Genomic DNA, 20,343 nt, shown 5'->3' with positions numbered 1-20,343 from the left:
AAATGGAATTTTGGCCTTTATTGCAAGGGGAATGAAGTACAAAAGCCAGAAAGTCCTGTTACGATTGGCTCGACTACACCTGGAGTACTGCGTACAGTTTTGGTCTCCGTATTTAAGGAAGGATATACTTGCATTGTAGGCAGTTCAAAGAAGGTTGATTCTTGAAATAAAAGGGTTGTCTTACGAGGAAATGGTGAGCAGGTTGGGCCTATACTCATTGGAGTTTAGAAGAATGAGAGGTGATCTTATTAAAACATATAAGTTAATGAGGGGGCTTGACAGGAGAAATGCAGAGAGGATGTTTCCATATGGGGGAATCTAGAACCAGGGGGCATAGTTTCAGAATAAGCAGTTGCCCATTTAAGATGGAGATGAGGAGAAATTTCTTCTCTCAGAGGATCGTGAACCTTTGGAATTCTTTGCCCCAGAGAGCTGTAGAGGCTGGGTCATTGAATGTATTTAAGGTGGAGATAGACACATTTTTGAACGATAAGGGAGTCAAGGGTTATGGGGAGCGGGTAGGGAAGTGGAGCTGAGTTCATGATCAAATCAACTACAATCTTATTGAATGGCAGAGCAGACTCGAGGGGCCAAATGGCCTACTCCTGCTCCTATTTCTTATGTTCTTATGTTCTTTACTTCTCTGCATATGGGAACATCTCAGCCCCTGAATTTCTGTGTAATTCTCCTCGATCCTCGGTACACCCCCCCCCCCCCCAGGGAAAACGGCCGTGTTTTATCCTTTTTGAGGGAGGGATGGGGGGTTTCCACAGACGTGCCGGAGATGTCCTGCAGAAAAAAACAGGTGCTGGTCTGTGCTCGGGGTCTGATGCTCAAAAACATGGCTGAGATTAGGAATTATCCGTGGAAAGAAAGGTAGTGATGAATCCAATATCTTGCTGATCTCTGCTCGCATGCCTCTCAGTGGTATGTAATGCACACATCTTGTGTGGAGGGGAGCGGGCAGATCAGAAGGCCTCCTCGTAGGATTGCTCCTGTGGCCATTAACCGGTCAAGCAGCGGGCGATCAAGGGGGTCGTTCAGCCCGACTGCCTGCCTCTCTTCCTCGGTTACATTCGAGCCAGGGTGTCCCTGGAGATGGAGCACGCAGTATCCAAGGGGCCAAGTCCGACTGTATCAAGTACTGAGGAATCTTCCTGCTCTCGGCCACTGGGAAGGACATCGCTAGAATCCTCCTCAACCGTCTTCTCCCTGTGGCTGAGGAGCTCCTCCCGGAGTCACAGTGCGGATTCCATCAACTACGGGGTGCAACAGACGTGATCTTCACGGCGTGACAACTGCAACAGAAATGCAGGGAACAGCACCGAGTCTTGTACATATCTATGGCATAAGAGCAAAACTGCGCCTTCCGCGAGAGCTGGGCGCCGGAGGGACTGGAGTGCATCATCACTCCTGGCAACCAAATTTTAATTTGACCATAATTTTCAAAAAAGTATAATTTGTTAATTTGTCAGTTTGAGTGCCTTTTTAACAAGGGGACACTTGATTGAATGTTTACTTAAAATAGTTGTATCGCACAAAATGGCTTTGTGTACGATTCTAACCTGTCCATTTAAAATTGTTTAATGACCGTGTTAATTTAACACGCAAAGTAATTTTATGGCGAATGCGTTACAATACACTGCCACACTGGGCTGGCCCTAGTAATCTCTTTAGTTAGTTCAGCTAGACGTGGTAGTAAAGGACTGATCAGCAGAAATGTGTGACATGTCACAGATATTCTCCGACTTGATGACAGATTTGAGTCTTTTAGGTTCCCCAACAGTTTGCTGTTCAAATGAATGCTTTTAACAACTCTGACTGCAGGTTTCATACAAAGGGAATGATCCATGGCAACATGCTAATTTCTTTCTTCAGGTTTTATCTACAAAGATATTTTTGGTAACCAAATTTGAATATGGAAAATAAATTGCTCTCGCCTTGCCATACAAGAGCATAATACACAACGAATACGATAGTGAATGAATTCAGTGGAATATAATAAGTATGGATCTGACAAACGAGATAGTTTCTCCGCATAATTGCATTTTTGAAATGTGCCTTAAAATATGCACTCAGTGTCTGTGATAAGTGATCGACATGAACCCGACAGCTTGAATAGTTGCACACTTGACTTCTAACCAGATGTTTAATCTTCAGGATTGCCTCTCAATCAGGAACACTGGCCTGAGTTGGGGCGGGGGTGGGGGAGGGTGGGGGGTTAAGGATGATCCCGGCTGTCTTTCTATGGGAAATAGAATTCAGAAAGGAGACACTTTATTTAGATAGGACTGACGAGTAATTCTCACCCCCATTTGAATGCTTCTTCTTGAAAATTGAAGACGAAACTCCTCCGTAATCCCACCCAAAATCATGTGGGATCATGGCAGAGGATAAAGAAAAGTTTAGGCGAGTGAGGTGTCTCTGGCAGTGAGTAAAACCTCCTTGAACCCCCAGGACCTCTAGGTGGTGCAGGAAGAAGTTTAACAACCTCACCAGAGCAGCTAAGGTAAGCTATCTGATTCCCGGAGCCTTTCTCGCTGCCTTTGGAAACAAAACTGCTGGAGAGATGTAAAATTGGCTGCCGGCTCACTGTCATCCCATTTTAAACCATCGCACAGCGTTAAGATCTATCCCTACATCTAAGAACGTAACATAAGAATTAGGAGCAGGAGTAGGCCATTCGGCTCCTCGAGCCTGCTCCGCTATTCATTAAGATAATAGCTGATCTTCAACCTCAACTCCACTTTCCTGCACTGTACCCATATCCCTTAGTATCCAAAAATCTATTGATCACTGTCTTGAATATCGTCAATGACTGAGCCTCTGGGGTAGAGAATTCCAAAGATTCACCAACCTCTGATTGAAGAATTTTCTCCTTATCTCAGTCCCAAATGGCCGAGCCCTTATTCTGAGACTGTGACCCTCTGGTTCTAGACTCCACAGCCAGGGGAAATATCCTGCCTGCATCTACCCAGCTCACAGAATCCTTCCGGAGAAAAGATTTTTCTGAACGCTCCAGCCAAAGTTAATATTTTAAGCAGACTGTGGGCCAAATGTGTGAACTCTACCAATTCTTGTTTGGACAAGTCAGGAAGGTAACGTACCCCTCTTTTTGACAAACTTGGTCCGGAATTTCCTCAACCTTTTCGGCATGACTATGGCAACATCATCATCATCATAGGCAGCCCCTGGAAATCGAGGAAGACTTGCTTCCACTCTAAAAGTGACTTAACAGTCCAATACAGGAATTACAGTGTCTGTCACAGGTGGGACAGACAGTGGTTGAAGGAAAGGGAGGGTGGGGAGTCTGGTTTGCTGCACGCTCCTTCCGCTGCCTGTGCTTGTTTTCTGCATGCTCTCGGCCACGAGACTCATCAAGGACACTGAGGTAGTCAGGACCCGCTGGAAAAAGCACTATGAACATCTCCTTTGTTATGTATGTGAACCTCACCTGTGTGTGAGACTTGCCACTAGAGGGCACATCTGTGGGAGACCTATGGGTCACCTGTGTGTACCCTGGTGCAAGCAGGGATAAAAGGTAGGCTAGCACGTTGCGGCCTCACTTTGGAGTTGTAGTAAAGAGACCAAGGTCACAATGGTTTAAGTTTACAACACAGCCTCATGGAGTTATTCTGAACATAACAACTGGCAACGAGTTACAGATCATGAACTTTCATGTGGAAATGGCTGCCGTTGGTATTCTTGAGAGATTTATTGAGGGTGATGATTGGGAAGCCTTTGTTGAGCACCTCGAGCAGTACTTTGTGGCCAATGAATTGGACACAGCTGAAACAGAGATCAAGCGCAGGGTGAGTCTCCTCATCGTATGTGGGTCATCACTATTTGCTGGCACCGGCCAAACTAACGGACAAATGGTACGCAAAGCTGTGCACGCTGGTTAAGGAACGCCTCAAGCCAAAGGAGAGCATCCTGATGGCCAGGTACCGCTTTTATACGCACCGTTGCTCTGAAGGCCAGAACGTGGCGAGTTTCGGCCCTGACCCAAGATGCCTTGCGAGACAGTGAGATTTTGCAGGATCCTTGGGGGAAATGTTGCGGGACTTTTTCGTGCCTGGAATTGGCCATGAGGCCATCCTTCGCAAGCTGCTGTCTGCCGAATCCCTGGATCTGAGCAAGGCCATCACGATAGCCCAAGCCTTCATATCCACGAGCGTCAACACAAAGCAGATATCTTCACAGAATCGAGGCTCACCGGCAAGTACTGTGCTTAAAATAATGCCTTCAGCAGGCAGCTCTGTACATGGTAGGGCCCACACGACCGCAGAGGCCAGGCCCAGGGCGACTCAGAGGCCGCTGGGGAGTGCTAATGTGAATCCATTAACACCATGCTGGCGCTGCGGGGGCAGTCACAGAGCCCATCAATGGCGATTCAAACACTACGTGTGCCAGGGCTGTGGAACAATGGGGCACCTCCAGTGAATGTGCAAGCGACCTCGGACTCAGCAAGTGGCAAAGTCAGCAGAGAGTGACCGATCCAGTGCGGATCAGGCTGAACGAGCAGGAGAGGCAACTCATCCGGAGGATGAGAAGGAAGTGTATGGGGTACACACCTTCACCACCAAAAGTCAAACTTAACGACATTCCAGTCTCCATGGAACTGGGCACGGGAGCGAACCAATCGATTATGAACCAGGAGGCCTTGGAGAAACTGTGGAGCAACAAGGCACAGAGTCCAAAACTGAGCCCGATTCACACTACGCTGCGCACTTACACCAAAGAACTCATACCTGTTATCGGCAGTGCGGCAGTGAAAGTATTGTACGACGGAATGCAGCATGATTTACCACTATGGATTGTACCAGGCGATGAACTTACGCTGTTCAGCAGGAGCTGGTTAGGCAAGATCCGGTGGAACAGGGACGCCATCAAAGCACTGTCCTCGGCGGATGACGCCCAGTGCGCATAGGTGCTAAACAAATTCCCGGCGTTATTTGAGCCAGCCATCAGCAACATCACAGGTGCCAAAGTGCAGATCCACCTTGTTCCTGGGGCACGGCCCGTTCATCACAAGGCCCGAGCAGTCCCATATATGATGTGAGAGAAAGTCGAAATTGAGCTGGACAGACTTCAACGATAGGGCATCATATCGTCAGTTGAGTTCACCGAGTGGGCCAGTCCAATCGTGCCGGTACTAAAGAGAGTTAGGCAATCTGAATCTGCCGGGACTACAAAGTGACAATCAACTGAGTCTCATTACACAAGCAGAACCCACTACCCAAAGCGGAGGGCTTATTTGCAACGCTGACAGGGAGAAAGTCGTTCACCAAGCTCGACCTCACTTCCGCGTACATGACACAGGAGCTGGCTGAACCGTCAAAGAAGTTGACGTGCATCAATGCGCACAAAGGACTTTTCGTGTATCCTTTAGGATTCGCTCGGCGGCGGCCATCTTCCAGAGGAACATGAAAAGTCTGCTGAAATTGGTGTAGTTATGTATGTAAACCTGTAAATACCATGTTGAACCACCAGAGGGCTTATCCCCTGGAGTTCCAAGAGATCCCACAATCCCTTGGGAGTACCTGTATATAAGGAGGCCTCACAGGCTGGAGAGGCACCCTGAGATCTGTAATAAAGGACTACGGTCACACTTCTTTTGAGCTTGCAGTATCTAGTCTGATTCCTTATCCAAGACATAACAATTGGCGACGAGATACAGATGAAGAACCCCAACGCAACAATGCAGAGAATTGTGGGCATCCCAGAGAAATTTTCGAAGGGAGATGATTGGGAAACCTTCGTGGAGCGACTTGACCAATACTTTGTGGCCAACGAGCTGGAAGGAGAAGGGAATGCTGCCAAATGAAGGGCGCTACTCCTCACCGTTTGCGGGGCACCAACGTATGACCTCATGAAAAACCTGCTTGCTTCAGCAAAACCCACAGACAAGTCGTGCGATGAGTTGTGCACACTGGTCCGGGAGCATCTAAACCCAAAAGAAAGCGTTCTGATGGCGAGGTATCGGATCCACACGTACAAGATGTCTGAAGGCCAGGAAGTGGCGAGCTATGTCGTCGAGCTAAGGCGCCTTGCAGGATATTGCGAATTTGAAGGATACTTGGAGCACATGCTCAGGGACTTCTTTGTACTTGGCATTGGCCATGAAGTAATACTTCGCAAACTTTTGACTGTCAAGACCTCACTTTTGAGTAAAGTGATAGCGATAGCCCAGGCAGTTATCTCCACCAGTGACACTACCAAACACATTTTCCAGCACACTAGTGCTGCTGCAAGTACTGTGAACAAAGTAACATTGTTTTTGAATCAAAATGTACATAGTAGAACTTACATGCCTGTAGCTGCACGTCCACAGATGACTCAGAGTCCGCCATTAAGGGTCATGAATACAAGGCAATTAACACTTTGTTGGCGCTGCGGGCGTGATTATCTATTCCATTCATGCTGCTTCAAAGGATACGTTTGCAAGGGCTGTGGAACAATGGGATACCGCAACGTATGTGCAGGCGAGCTGCAAACCCTGCCAATCCTGCAAGCCATCATGTTGCAGAGGAGGACAGATCCACGGTGGATCATGACATTTACCACAAAGTGTCCCTTGATAATGCTGAAGGTTGAATTAAATGGACTCCCGGTGTCCATGGAGCTGGACATGGGCACAAGCCAGTCCATAATGAGTAAAAAGATTTTCGATAAGTTGTGGTACAACAATGCTTCAAGGCCAGTCCTGACTCCCATTCATACCAAACTTAGAATGTACACAAAGGAACTGATTCCCGTAATTAGCAGTGCGACCGTAAAGGTCTCCTACGATGGAGCGGTGAGTGATTTACCACTCTGGTGGTTCCGGGCGATGGCCCCACGCTGTTCAGCAGGAGCTGGCTGGGAAAGATATGCTGGAACTGGGACGACGTCCAAACGCTTTCGTCCGTCGATGACACCTCATGTGTCCAGGTCCTAAGCAAGTTCCCCTCGCTGTTCGAACCAGGCATCGGGAAGTTCCAAGGAGCAAAAGAGCAGATCCATTTGATTCCGGGGGCGCGACCCATCTATCACAAGGCAAGAGCGGTACCTAACATGATGAGAGAGAGGATGGAGATCGAGCTGGACAGGCTGCAACGAGAGGGCATCATTTCGGCAATCGACTTCAATGAGTGGGCCAGTCTGATTGTTCCAGTCCTCAAGGGAGACGGCACCGTCAGAGTCTGTGGTGATTACAAAGTAAATATCAATCGTTTCTCACAGCAGGATCAATACCTGCTACCAAAGGCAGACGACCTATTTGCGACACTGGCGGGATCGAAAATGATCACGAATCTGGACTTGACTTCGGCATACATGACGCAGGAGCTGGAGGAATCTTCAAAAGGCCTCACCTGCATCAACACACACAAAGGTCTTTTCATGTAAAACAAATGCCCGTTTGGGATTCAAAGCTTGCTGAAGTCGGTCCCGCGCACCGTGATCTCCCAGGACGACATCTTGGTTACAAGTCGGGACAGTGTCAAGCACCTGCAGAACCTGGAGGAGGTTCTTAGTCGGCTTAATCGTGTGGGGCTCAGGCTAAAATGCTTGAAGTGCGTTTTTCTGGCGCCTGAAGTGGAGTTCCTGGGGAGGAGAATCATGGCGGATGGCATCAGGCCCACCGATTGGAAGACGGAGGCAATCAAAAATGCACCAACGTGACGGAGCTGCGTTCATTTCTAGAACTCCTGAACTATTTTGGTAACTTCTTACCATGATTTAGCACATTGTTAGAACCCCTGCACTCGTTACTGTGCAGAGGAGATGAATGGGTATGGGGTAAAAGTCAAGAAAATGCCTTTGAGAAAGCTAGGAAGCTGTTATGTTCAAACAAATTGCTTGTGTCGTACGATCCATGTAAACGTTTGGTACTAATGTGTGGAATTCGTTGTCGTACTGGGTCGGGTGAGTAACAAGCTAATAAATTTGGGAAATTGCACCAGTCAACCAGCTGCTTATGCATCCAGAAGTCTGTCTAAGGCCGAGAGGGCCTACAATATGATCGAAAAAGAAGTGTTAGCGTGTGTTTACGGGAAAAAGAAAATGCATCAATATCTGTTTGGGCTCAAATTTGAATTGGAAACGGACCATAAGCCGCTTATATCCCTCTTTTCTGAAAATAAGGGGATAAATATGAATGCATCGGCTCGCATCCAGAGATGGGAGTTCACGTTGCCCGCATATAACTAGCAATCCGCCACAGGCCAGGCACAGAAAACTGTGCCGATGCTCTCAGTAGACTACCATTTCCCACCACAGGAGTGGAGCTGGCAAAGCCTGCAGATTTAGTTATGGTAATGGAAGCATTCGAGAGTGAGCAATCACCTGTTACTGCCCGACAGATTAGAACTTGGACAAGCCAAGACCCCTTACTGTCCTTAGTAAAAAACTGTGTGCTCCACAGGTGTTGGTCTAATGTCCCGTTAGAGATGCAAGAAGAACTAAAGCCGTACCAGCGGCGCAAAGCTGAAATGTCTATACAGTCTGACTACCAATTATGGGTTAATCGGGTAGTTGTGCCAAAAAAGGGCAGGGAAACTTTCATTCGTGATCTCCACAGTACCTACCCAGGTATTGTACTGATGAAAGCGATAGCCAGATCCCATGGTGTGGCGGTCCTTTGGAATACATGTTCCCAATTAAGCAATGCACCCAGGGAGGTGCCACTAAGTTTATGGTCCTGGCCCTCCAAACCGTGGTCTGAACTGTTCATGTCGACTCTGCAGGCCCATTCTTGGGAAAAATGTTTTTAGTGGTTGGTGATGCGTACTCCAAGTGCATTGAATGTGTGATAATGTCGGCAAACACTTCCGCTGCCACCATTGAAAGCCTACGGGCCATGTTTGCCACGCATGGCCTGCCTGATGTCCTTGTAAGTGACAATGGACCTTGCTTTACCAGTGCCGAATTCAAGGAATTCATGACCCGCAATGGGGGTCAAACATATCACGTCTGCCCCGGTTAAGCCAGCGTCCAATGGTCAGGCAGAATGAGCAGTTCAAACAATCAAGCAGAGCTTGAAAAGGGTAACTGAAGGCTCACTGCAGTCTCACTTATCCCGAGTCCTGCTTAGTTACCGCACAAGACCTCACTCGCTCACCGGGGTCCCTCCCGCTGAACTGCTCATGAAAAGGGCACTTAAGACAAGGCTCTCGTTAGTCCCCCCTGATCTACACGAACAGGTAGAGAGCAGGAGGCTTCAACAGAATACATATCATGATCGTGCAAATGTGCCACGCAAAATTGAAGTAAATGATCCTATATTTGTGTTGAACTATGAACAAGGTCCCAAGTGAATTACTGGCACTGTTTTGGCCAAAGAGGGCAGTAGAGTGTTTATGGTCAAACTCGCGAATGGACTCACCTGCAGAAAATACTTAGCCCAAACCTAACTGAGATTTACGGACCATCCAGAACAACCCACAATAGACACTACCTTTTTCGATCCTCCAACTCACACACAAGTGGTAACCGACCCAGCGGTTGACCACAAAGCAGAACCCATCACCTGCATCAGCCCAGCAAGGCTCACAATCCCCAGTAGCCCAGCAAGGCCAGCTGCACAGCAGCCCAGCGAAGGCCTAACAAACGACTCACCAACACCAACATTTGCACCGAGATGATCAACCAGGGAAAGGAAGGCCCCAGATCGACTCACATTGTAAATAGTTACACTCTTGACTTTGGGGGGGAAGTGTTGTTATGTATGGAAACCTGTAATTACCATGTCTAACGACCAGAGGACTTATCCCCTGGAGCCCCAAGGGATCCCACAATCCCTTGGGAGCATCTGTATAAAAAGAGGCCTCACAGGCTGGAGAGGCACTCTGAGATCTGTAATAAAGAACTACGATCACACTTACTTTGAGCTTGCAGTAACTAGTCTGACTCCTTATCCAAGACATAACAAGTTCCATGCACAGTGTTGTTCCAAGACGAGATCCTGATCACTGGTCGAAACACCACCGAACACTTGCACAACCTGGAAGAGGTTCTAAAGCGACTGGACAGAGTGGGACTCAGGCTGAAATGTTCCAAGTGTGTCTGCCTGGTGCCAGAGGTCAAATTCCTGGGGAGAATGATTGCGGCAGACGGAATCAGACACAAGGACTCCAAGAGGGAGGCCATCAAGAAGGCACCCAGATCACAGAACGTGACGGAGCTGTGTTCGTTCCTGGGACTCCTCAACTACTTTGGTAACTTTCTACCGGGGTTGAGCACTTTGCTGGAACCTTTGCATTTGCTGCTACGCAAAGGTGATGACTGAGTTTGAGGTAAATCTTAAGAAACAGCCTTTAGCAAGGTTAGAAACCTGCTATGCTCCAACAATTACTTATATTGTATGACCCATGTAAGCATTTAGTACTAGCATGTGATACGTCGTCGTACGGGGTCGGGTGTGTGTTACAGCAAGCAAATGTGTCAGGCAAACTGCAACTGGTTGCATATCCGTCCAGAAGTTTATCCAAGGCTGAAAGAGCTACAGTATGGTTAAGATAGAAGCGTTGGCTTGTATATATGGGATTCAGAAAATGCACCAATATCTATTTGTCTCCACTTCGAGCTCGAAACCGACCACAAACCGCTCACATCACTGCTCTTAGAAAGCAAAGGTATCATCACCAAAGCTTCATCCTGCATCCAAAGATGGGCACTAACATTGTCTGCATATGACTATGTAATCCTCCACAGACCAGGCACTGAGAACTGCGCCAACGCCCTCAGTCGCTTGCCATTACCCACCACCGGGGTGGAAATGGCGCATCCCGCAGACTTGCTTCTGGTAATGGACGCTTTTGAGAGTGAGGGGTCACCCGCCACGGCTCGCCAGATCAGATCCTTGACCAGCCAAGACCCTCTGTTATCGCTAGTAAAAAGATACATCCTTAATGGGAGCTGGTCGCGGGTTCCCGGGGAAATGCAAGAGGAAATTAAGCTTTTTCACCAATGCAAGGACGAACTGTCAGTCCAATCAGATTGCCTCCTGTTGGGGAATTGCGTGATTTTGCTCAAAAAGGGCAGGGAAACATTTATATGCGACCTGCACAGTACCCACCCAGGCATAGTCATGATGAAGGCTATCGCCAGGTCGCACGTATGGTGGCCCGGCATTGACTCCGAATTAGAGTCATGCATACACCAATGCGACACTTGCTCACAGCTGAGCAACGCACACAGGAAGGCCTCACTGAGTCTGGGGTCATGGCCCTCCAAACCATGGTCCAGGGTCCACGTAGATTTTGCTGGCCCCTTTCTAGGGAATATGTTTCTAGTAGCAGTGGACGCTTACTCAAAATGGATTGAATGTATAATAATATCATCATGTACATCCACTGCCACCATTGAAAGCCTCAGGGCCATGTTCGCCTTCCATGGGTTGCTCGATGTCCTTGTCAGTGACAATGGACCATGTTTCACCAGTTCGGAATTCAATGAGTTCATCACCCGCAATGGCATCAAGCATGTCAGTTCGGCCCCATTTAAAGCACATCCAATGGCCAAGTAGAACGGGCAGTCCAAACTATCAAGCAAAGCTTGAGACGCGTAACGGACGGTTCCTTGCAGACCCGGTTATCTCGGGTATTGCTCAGCTACCGGATGCGGCCCCACTCGCTCACCGGGGATCCCCCTGCAGAATTGTAAATGAAGAGAGCACTCAAAACCAGGCTCACCCAGACCTCAGTGATCACGTAGAAACCCGGCGGCACGGGCATAACGTGTACCATGATCGCATGGCGGCCTCACGTGACATTGAAGTCAATGACCCGGTGTTTGTTCTAAACGACGGTCACGGTCCCAAATGGATTGCTGGCACAGTCTTAGCCAAGGAGGGTAATAGAGAGTTTGTTGTGAAATTTTTGAATGGGCAAACGTGCAGAAAACACCTGGATCAGACCAAACTGCGATTCACGGACTACCAAGAACAGTTTGAGGAAGACCCCAACATCTATGATCCACCAACACAAACCCAACCAGCAATTGACCTCGCTGTCAACCACGAGAATGAACCCACCATGTCCGACAGTCAGACCAGACCAGCCGAGCTGCCGTGCAGCGATGACCCGACCAACTCACCCATGCCAGGATGTCAACTCAGGCGATCGACCAGGGAACGCAGCCCGCCAGATCACCTCAACCTGTAAACAACTTGTATTCAAGACTTTGGGGGGGAAGTGATGTTATGTATGTGAACCTCACCTGTGTGTAAGACTTGCCACTAGAGGGCACACTTGTGGGAGACGTATGGGCCACCTGTGTGTACCCTGGTGCAAGCAGGTATAAAAAGGCAGGCCACCACGTAGCTGCCTCACTTTGGAGTTATAGCAAAGAGACCACAGTCACAATGGTTTAAGTTTAGAACACAGCCTCGTGGAGTTATTCTGAACATAACATCATTAATCAAGACTCTGCCTTTGACACGAGTGTCCTCGACTCCATCCAGCAGCATGCTACCCGCCACCATCTCAGCAAAGACCCAGCCCTGCACAAGGCCATCCATCAGCTCCAGAACAACAAGGCATCGGGAGCAGATGCAATCCGCGCTGAGGCACTAAAGTATGGCGGAGAGGCACTTTTGGCACGAATGCACAACCTCATCTCTTTCATCTGGAAGGACGCGTGCATGCCGGGAGATCTCAGAGATACTGTAATCGTGACCATCTTTAAAAAAGGGGACAAGTCCGACTGCGGCAATTACAGAGGAATCTTCCTGTTGTTGGCCACTGGGAAGGTCATTGCTAGAATCCTCCTCAATCTCTTCTCCCTGTGGCTGAGGAGCTCCTCCCAGAGTCACAGTGTGGATTCCGTCCGCTACAGGGTACAACGGACATGATCTTCACGGCGCGACAACTGCAAGAGAAATGCAGGGAACAGCACCAACCCTTGTACATAACTATGGCATAAGAGCAAAGCTGTGCCATTTTTTTCTGAGGAAATGCGCACAAAATTCATTTACACTGGTTAGACCCGGATACGTCAATAGATGCAAATTTCCCCTATCATTTGCGCCGCATCCGAGACAAGCCCTCTGCTACTCATTTGCATAGCTCTGCCCCCGTGCAAAAGACCAGCTCATACGAGGTTCCTGCATTGACGCCAGTTGCATGTGTCGTAGATTTATTCCCTGCAATTTAGACGCAGTCGGACACAGTCACCTGATATCAGGAAGGACAGCATTTCTCAGGTCTGCAGTTTTCAGTCGTTTAGGAAAGAGTCACTTTTATAACTATTAATGCTTCCTTCTTCAAAATTCACAGAATGAGAGAATGTTGCAGCACTGAAGGAGGCCCTTCAGTCCATCGTGCCTGGGCCAGCTCTTCGAAAGAGCTATCCAATTAGTCCCACTCCCCTACTCTTTCCCTATAGCCCTGCAAATTTTCCCTCTTCAACTATTTATCAAATTCCCTTTTGGAAGTTATTAATGAATCTGCTTCCACCACCCTTTCAGGCAAAGCATTCGACAACATAACTTTTTTCCTCTTATGCCGCCTCTGGCTCTTTTGCCAATTACCTTAAATCTGCGCCCTCTGGTTACTGATCCTTCTGCCACTGAAAACCATCCATGATTTTGAACACCTCTATCAATTCACCTTCTCCGCTCTAAGGAGAACAATCACAGTTTCTCCACCATCAACTGCACTACCCTCATCGCACCTCTTTGTTACTTCATCAAAGAACCCGACCAAGTTAGATAAACATGATTTGCCTTTAAAAAATCCATGCTGCTTTCATTTATTAACCCATACAATTAATGTTGTCTCGGATTAGTGTTTCTAAGGGGCCGAAATCCATCAACTCACCGCCCATTGCTGCCGACATTCCTCCTGAAGATCCGCTCAGTGCCACTTTCAGGGTGGCCTGGAGTGGGCGGGAGGGGAGAGCTGCCGGGAACCGCCCGCTGATGTCAGCGGATGGCCGAGTGGTGCGACTGAGCTCCCGCCCGCCGAGCTCCCAGATTCCTGTCGGCGGGACTGGGCGGCAGAACAGGGGTGGACCGCTGGCTGGAGGCTGGTCTCTCCCTGAAGAACCTGAAAAAAAGGTAAGTGAACATTTTTTTAAAAATTTTCAACAGTGACTTACTTGGATGGGGTTCCCTGAGGGTCTTCCGGTTGTTCTTTAAAAATTTTTTAATGTTGATTTTTTTTTCAGGTCTTCGACCCTCCGTGGGCCCGACTCCATCCTCGGCAAGCGCCTCTGCCGCCGAGAATGAGACCTCCCGCCCCGCTGCCACCCAGATTGGCGGCGTATGTCGTCCATTTGCCGCCCGCCGACCTTCGAGGGACCTCGGCCGTGAATATCCCGCCCAAAGTACCGTCCGGTACTTCGGCGGCCATCGCCGGCACTTTGGGCAGCACTTCGGCGGGCGGGGGCCTTGATGAAAATTGGCTTGTAAAAGATTCCCTAACACCGACATCAGACTGACTGACCCTGTAGTTGCTGGATTTATCCCTCTCTCCTTTTTTGAACGGGAGTGCAACATTTGCAATCCTCCCGTCCTCTGGCACCAGTCACATATCTAAGGAGCATTGGAAGATTGTGGTCAGAGCCTCTGTTATCTCCGCCCTTACTTCCCTCGGCAACCGAGGTTGCATCCCACCCGGACTGGGTGCCTCTTCTGCTTTGTGCGCTGGCAACCTTTAAAGTGTCTCCTCTTTATTTATTTTCATCCTATCCGATTTCTCTACTATCTTCTCCTTTACTGTGACAACGGTAGGATCTATTTTATTGTCTTCTATATAAATAATTTAATAATGTTCAATAGAAACTACAGTGTATCCCTAGAAAGTCAAAATACCTTTTTAAATTTAATTGCACCATCAATTTATTTAAATTTACATTCAAGCTGAATATACTAATTGCTAAATCCGGAGGAATCTCCACAGCACTGTATTAGTGCGCAAGATTAATTGCTAACGAACTGTGGTCGTGAAGTTTAATTCTACCACTTGCCTTTGCTTTGGGGAATCTTCACCTGTGTGATGGCTAGAGTACGACACAGATTTATTCATGTCAGATGTAAGGGGTTCTCAGGGAGTGTTGTTGTGCCGTGGGTGACTCTCTCTGGGCTTCTGCCCTCACAGCTTATGCCTGGCCTGTGAGGTACCCTGAGTCCTGCAAGAGCACCCCTGGAGAGACTGTGTCCACAGCTTATGAAGGGGGGTTTTGAGATTCGTGTGTCCCCACAGCTTATGCCTAGCCTGTGAGGCACCTGTGAGTGTCAAACACTCCTAACCCCTTCTTCCCTAGCCTGTGACACACAGTTGAGCATTTTCAAGGCGCTCCTAGCTTCCCTTACAATGTTCTGACATAAGACTCACGATCAGGAGATGTAATACAATAGAACTGAGACAAGGTGATTCCAAGAGGAACTTCAGCTTCCAATTTATTTGACAAGGTGTATCTCAACAAACAGCAATACACCAACAAAACAATCCCCCTAAATCCCACTAAACGGACACAACGAAAATCTTTACACAAGTTTAGCAGTACAATGCCCAACCTCCCACCTTTCCTAGCCTAACTGAGTTGGGAGTTCCGGGGACCAGAGGTTATACTCACTACTGTGCCTTTCTGCAGTCTGGTGGTTTGTTTCTTCTATCTTCGGTGTCTTTGGACACTGGTTTTCCTTCAGTGTCGAGAGGTTTGCTGGTTGTTGGATGACGAGGGCAGGGAACCACACACACTACGTCAGAAACCCCTTTTTATAGCCAGATTATCCAGTCCGCCTCTCCTGCTGAAATCGATTCTTCCCATTGGTGGACTTTGTGATTTTGAAAAATGCAGCAGTTTTAGATTATTGCGGGTTTTTTCCACTGATGTTAACCTACTCAAGGTTTGAATGGGTGTTAATTGCGTTGGCCTCCTGTAGCCATTGTGTAGGCCCTTGGGTTGTTTTGGGATCACTAGTTTTCTGAAGGTCTGCATAATTTTCCTCCAATTCAGTTTTCTCTAACCGACTCAAGGTTTGAGTAGGTGTTAATTGGGTTGGCCTCCTGTAACCATTGTGAAGGCCCTTGGTTTGTTTTGGGTTCCCTAGTTTTCAAAAGGTCTGCAGAATTTCCTTCCATAGTGTAAACATGGGGGAAGACAATAGCCCGATAATGGCTATGGGTCAGTCCCACAGTTTTCGAGCATGTGCTCTCCCATTGGCTTGAAAGCCCCATGCTTCGGGCTGACTCTGTCCCACCATTGGCCCTCTGGTGTCCTCCCCCGTCCAATCACTGCTCTGCCAAGGTCAAACCGTATCGGTTTCAATTCACAGCACAGACTGATCCCACATCCCTTTTCCTTCTGGGTAAAATGAGGGGGTTTTCGTCCTCCCCTACATAATCCCCCATCTGACACAGTCAGACACCACTCAAGTGTGTCAAAGTTCAGGGTGGTGAGAAAACCCTAGGTCTCCCAATTTGCCCAACTTTCCCCAGTTTAACTCTAAACTGATCCCGTCGATATATATCGTAATTCCTTTTAACACGGTACAAAACACAGAATCCAACAGGTTACAATATACGACAGCAATATACATATATGTAATTAAGGTTACAGCAGCAATTGTACATTGAGTCTCATTTCAATCTTAACCGTAAAACAAAGAAACCTGCCCTGCAAACTCCCCAGGGGCCATTTATGAAAACGCAGTCATCCCTGGGAATAACAAAACCGCCTAAGTGTCGCGGTCAAGCTTTGTTTACACGCCTTGAGTGTTTAGCAACGGCTCTCCTGTCTGTGTAGTAGCCTGAGGAACTGCTTTCTTTTTCTTTTTCTCCTGAGCTTATAGCTTGTAACTCGCAGATATGCTACAATCAGGAGTTGGCCGATTACTAAGGCATGCGATCCCACCCGGATCCATGCAGGTATGTCTGGCCGTATTCCCAAATCCCACCATGCTGGGGGTTTAATCTGGGCAATCGCCCCTGCTAGAATTTCAGTTTTCTGCTCCATGGTGTAAAAATGTTTTTGAGACAAATCCACTGCCTGGAGGAGGGCTGTAAGTTTCTCAGGTAGTGGGGCAATGGGATAGCCAAAATAGGCGACATATTGTTGTAGGTGGCTGAGGTTGTTTTGTACCGTGAGGTGAATCGTGGAAGGTTCAGGGATGGGTGTGATTCTGGTGTGTGCCACTTGAACCTCTGCCCTGGGTTTAAAGCAAAAGCTGCTGTATGGTATTGGACACCACCTTCCCAGTCCGTGTTCATACCATTGGGCACTTGTGGTGACACAATATGTCCCACCGCCTACATATGCTACCTGTGGAGGCATGTGGTTAGGGGCCATTACCTCCATTGTGCAATTGATAGGCTCTGCCCCAGCAGTGCTGAACCCGCATTGTGGCCTTGCAAAAGCATTCAAGTGCTGGGGCACAGGATTACGTGTGCTCCCCTGCTCCGATAACCCGAGAGGTCTGTACCTTTCATAGTGTGCTCCCACATTGTGACATAAGGTGGGACCTCTTGAAATCGAACATGCACCCCTCCACAAATGACTCCCACATTCTACACTCGGTACAGGGGTGCTGGTCATGGGGACGCCCCCATCACGGGCATCCTGACTACCACACCCATGATCGTATGGTTTGACTTTCCACAGTCCACCGGTACCGGGTAGGCTTCCGACGCTACACGAAGTTGGCAAGGACTCAAAACATTATCATAAGGGTGCAGTGCTGCTAAGTGCTGGTTGCTGATCCAGGAGGGGACCTGTCCCTGTCTCAGATCCTCGAGGTTACTCCGTCCCTCTCCCAGCAACCAGGCCCCATAGAGCACGCACACCTCATTTTGGGCGGCTTGATCAGAGGCGTTTCTATCCTCCCGAATCAAGGCGTTTACAGCCCTGGCCTGTGTCTCCAATTGAGAGATAATCTCCTTTAAGTGAACTGTCATTGCCACCTCTTCGTGGAGCGCGGATCCCACTACGGTATTCCCGTCCCCCAGGATTTTGCACAGCTGATTCTTTAACCCATTTATCTGGAGGGCCAGCTTCCTGTTATAGAAACATAGAAACATAGAAAATAGGTGCAGGAGTAGGCCATTCGGCCCTTCTAGCCTGCACCGCCATTCAATGAGTTCATGGCTGAACATGCAACTTCAGTACCCCATTCCTGCTTTCTCACCATACCCCTTGATTCCCCTAGTAGTAAGGACTTCATCTAACTCCTTTTTGAATATATTTAGTGAATTGGCCTCAACAACTTTCTGTGGTAGAGAATTCCACAGGTTCACCACTCTCTAGGTGAAGAAATTCCTCCTCATCTCGGTCCTAAATGGCTTCCCCCTTATCCTTAGACTGTGTCCCCTGGTTCTGGACTTCCCCAACATTGGGAACATTCTTCCTGCATCTAACCTGTCTAACCCCGTCAGAATTTTAAACGTTTCTATGAGGTCCCCTCTCATTCTTCTGAACTCCAGTGAATACAAGCCCAGTTGATCCAGTCTTTCTTGATAGGTCAGTCCCGCCATCCCGGGAATCAGTCTGGTGAACCTTCGCTGCACTCCCTCAATAGCAAGAATGTCCTTCCTCAGGTTAGGAGACCAAAACTGTACACAATACTCCAGGTGTGGCCTCACCAAGGCTCTGTACAATTGTAGCAACACCTCCCTGCCCTTGTACTCAAATCCCCTCGCTATGAAGGCCAACATGCCATTTGCTTTCTTAACCGCCTGCTGTACCTGCATGCCAACCTTCAATGACTGATGTACCATGACACCCAGGTCTCTTTGCACCTGCCCTTTTCCTAATCTGTCACCATTCAGATAATAGTCTGTCTCTCTATTTTTACCACCAAAGTGGATAACCTCACATTTATCCACATTATACTTCATCTGCCATGCATTTGCCCACTCACCTAACCTATCCAAGTCGCTCTGCAGCCTCATAGAATCCTCCTTGCAGCTCACACTGCCACCCAACTTAGTGTCATCCGCAAATTTGGAGATACTACCTTTAATCCCCTCGTCTAAATCATTAATGTACAGTGTAAACAGCTGGGGCCCCAGCACAGAACCTTGCGGTACCCCACTAGTCACTGCCTGCCATTCTGAAAAGTCCCCATTTACTCCTACTCTTTGCTTCCTGTCTGACAACCAGTTCTCAATCCATGTCAGCACACTACCCCCAATCCCATGTGCTTTAACTTTGCACATTAATCTCTTGTGTGGGACCTTGTCGAAAGCCTTTTGAAAGTCCAAATATACCACATCAACTGGTTCTCCCTTGTCCACTCTGCTGGAAACATCCTCAAAAAATTCCAGAAGATTTGTCAAGCATGATTTCCCTTTCACAAATCCATGCTGACTTGGACCTATCATATTACCTCTTTCCAAATGCACTGCGATGACATCCTTAATAATTGATTCCATCATTTTACCCACTACCGATGTCAGGCTGACCGGTCTGTAATTCCCTGTTTTCTCCCTCCCTCCTTTTTTAAAAAGTGGGGTTACATTGGCTACCCTCCACTCCATAGGAACTGATCCAGAGTCAATGGAATGTTGGAAAATGACTGTCAATGCATCCACTATTTCCAAGGCCACCTCCTTAAGTACTCTGGGATGCAGTCCATCAGGCCCTGGGGATTTATCGGCCTTCAATCCCATCAATTTCCCCAACACAATTTCCCGACTAATAAGGATTTCCCTCAGTTCCTCCTCCTTACTAGACCCTCCGACCCCTTTTATATCCGGAAGGTTGTTTGTGTCCTCCTCAATGAATACCGAACCAAAGTACTTGTTCAATTGGTCTGCCATTTCTTTGTTCCCCGTTATGACTTCCCCTGATTCTGACTGCAGGGGACCTACGTTTGTCTTTACTAACCTTTTTCTCTTTACATATCTATAGAAACTTTTGCAATCCGTCTTAATGTTCCCTGCAAGCTTCTTCTTGTAATCCATTTTCCCTGCCCTAATCAAACCCTTTGTCCTCCTCTGCTGAGTTCTAAATTTCTCCCAGTCCCCGGGTTCTCTGCTATTTCTGGCCAATTTGTATGCCACTTCCTTGGCTTTAATGCTATCCCTGATTTCCCTTGATAGCCACGGTTGAGCCACCTTCCCTTTTTTATTTTTACGACAGACAGGAATGTACAATTGTTGTAGTTCATCCATGCGGTCTCTAAATGTCTGCCATTGCCCATCCACAGTCAACCCCTTCAGTATCATTCGCCAATCTATCCTAGCCAATTCACACCTCATACCTTCAAAGTTACCCTTCTTTAAGTTCTGGACCATGGTCTCTGAATTAACTGTTTCATTCTCCATCCTAATGCAGAATTCCACCATATTATGGTCACTCTTCCCCAAGGGGCCTCGCACAACGAGATTGCTAATTAATCCTCTCTCATTACACAAC

Source organism: Pristiophorus japonicus, chromosome 5, assembly GCF_044704955.1.
Source record: "Pristiophorus japonicus isolate sPriJap1 chromosome 5, sPriJap1.hap1, whole genome shotgun sequence".
In the NCBI taxonomy this organism is placed as follows: Eukaryota; Metazoa; Chordata; class Chondrichthyes; family Pristiophoridae; genus Pristiophorus; species Pristiophorus japonicus.
Note: the sequence above shows the minus strand (reverse complement) of the source record.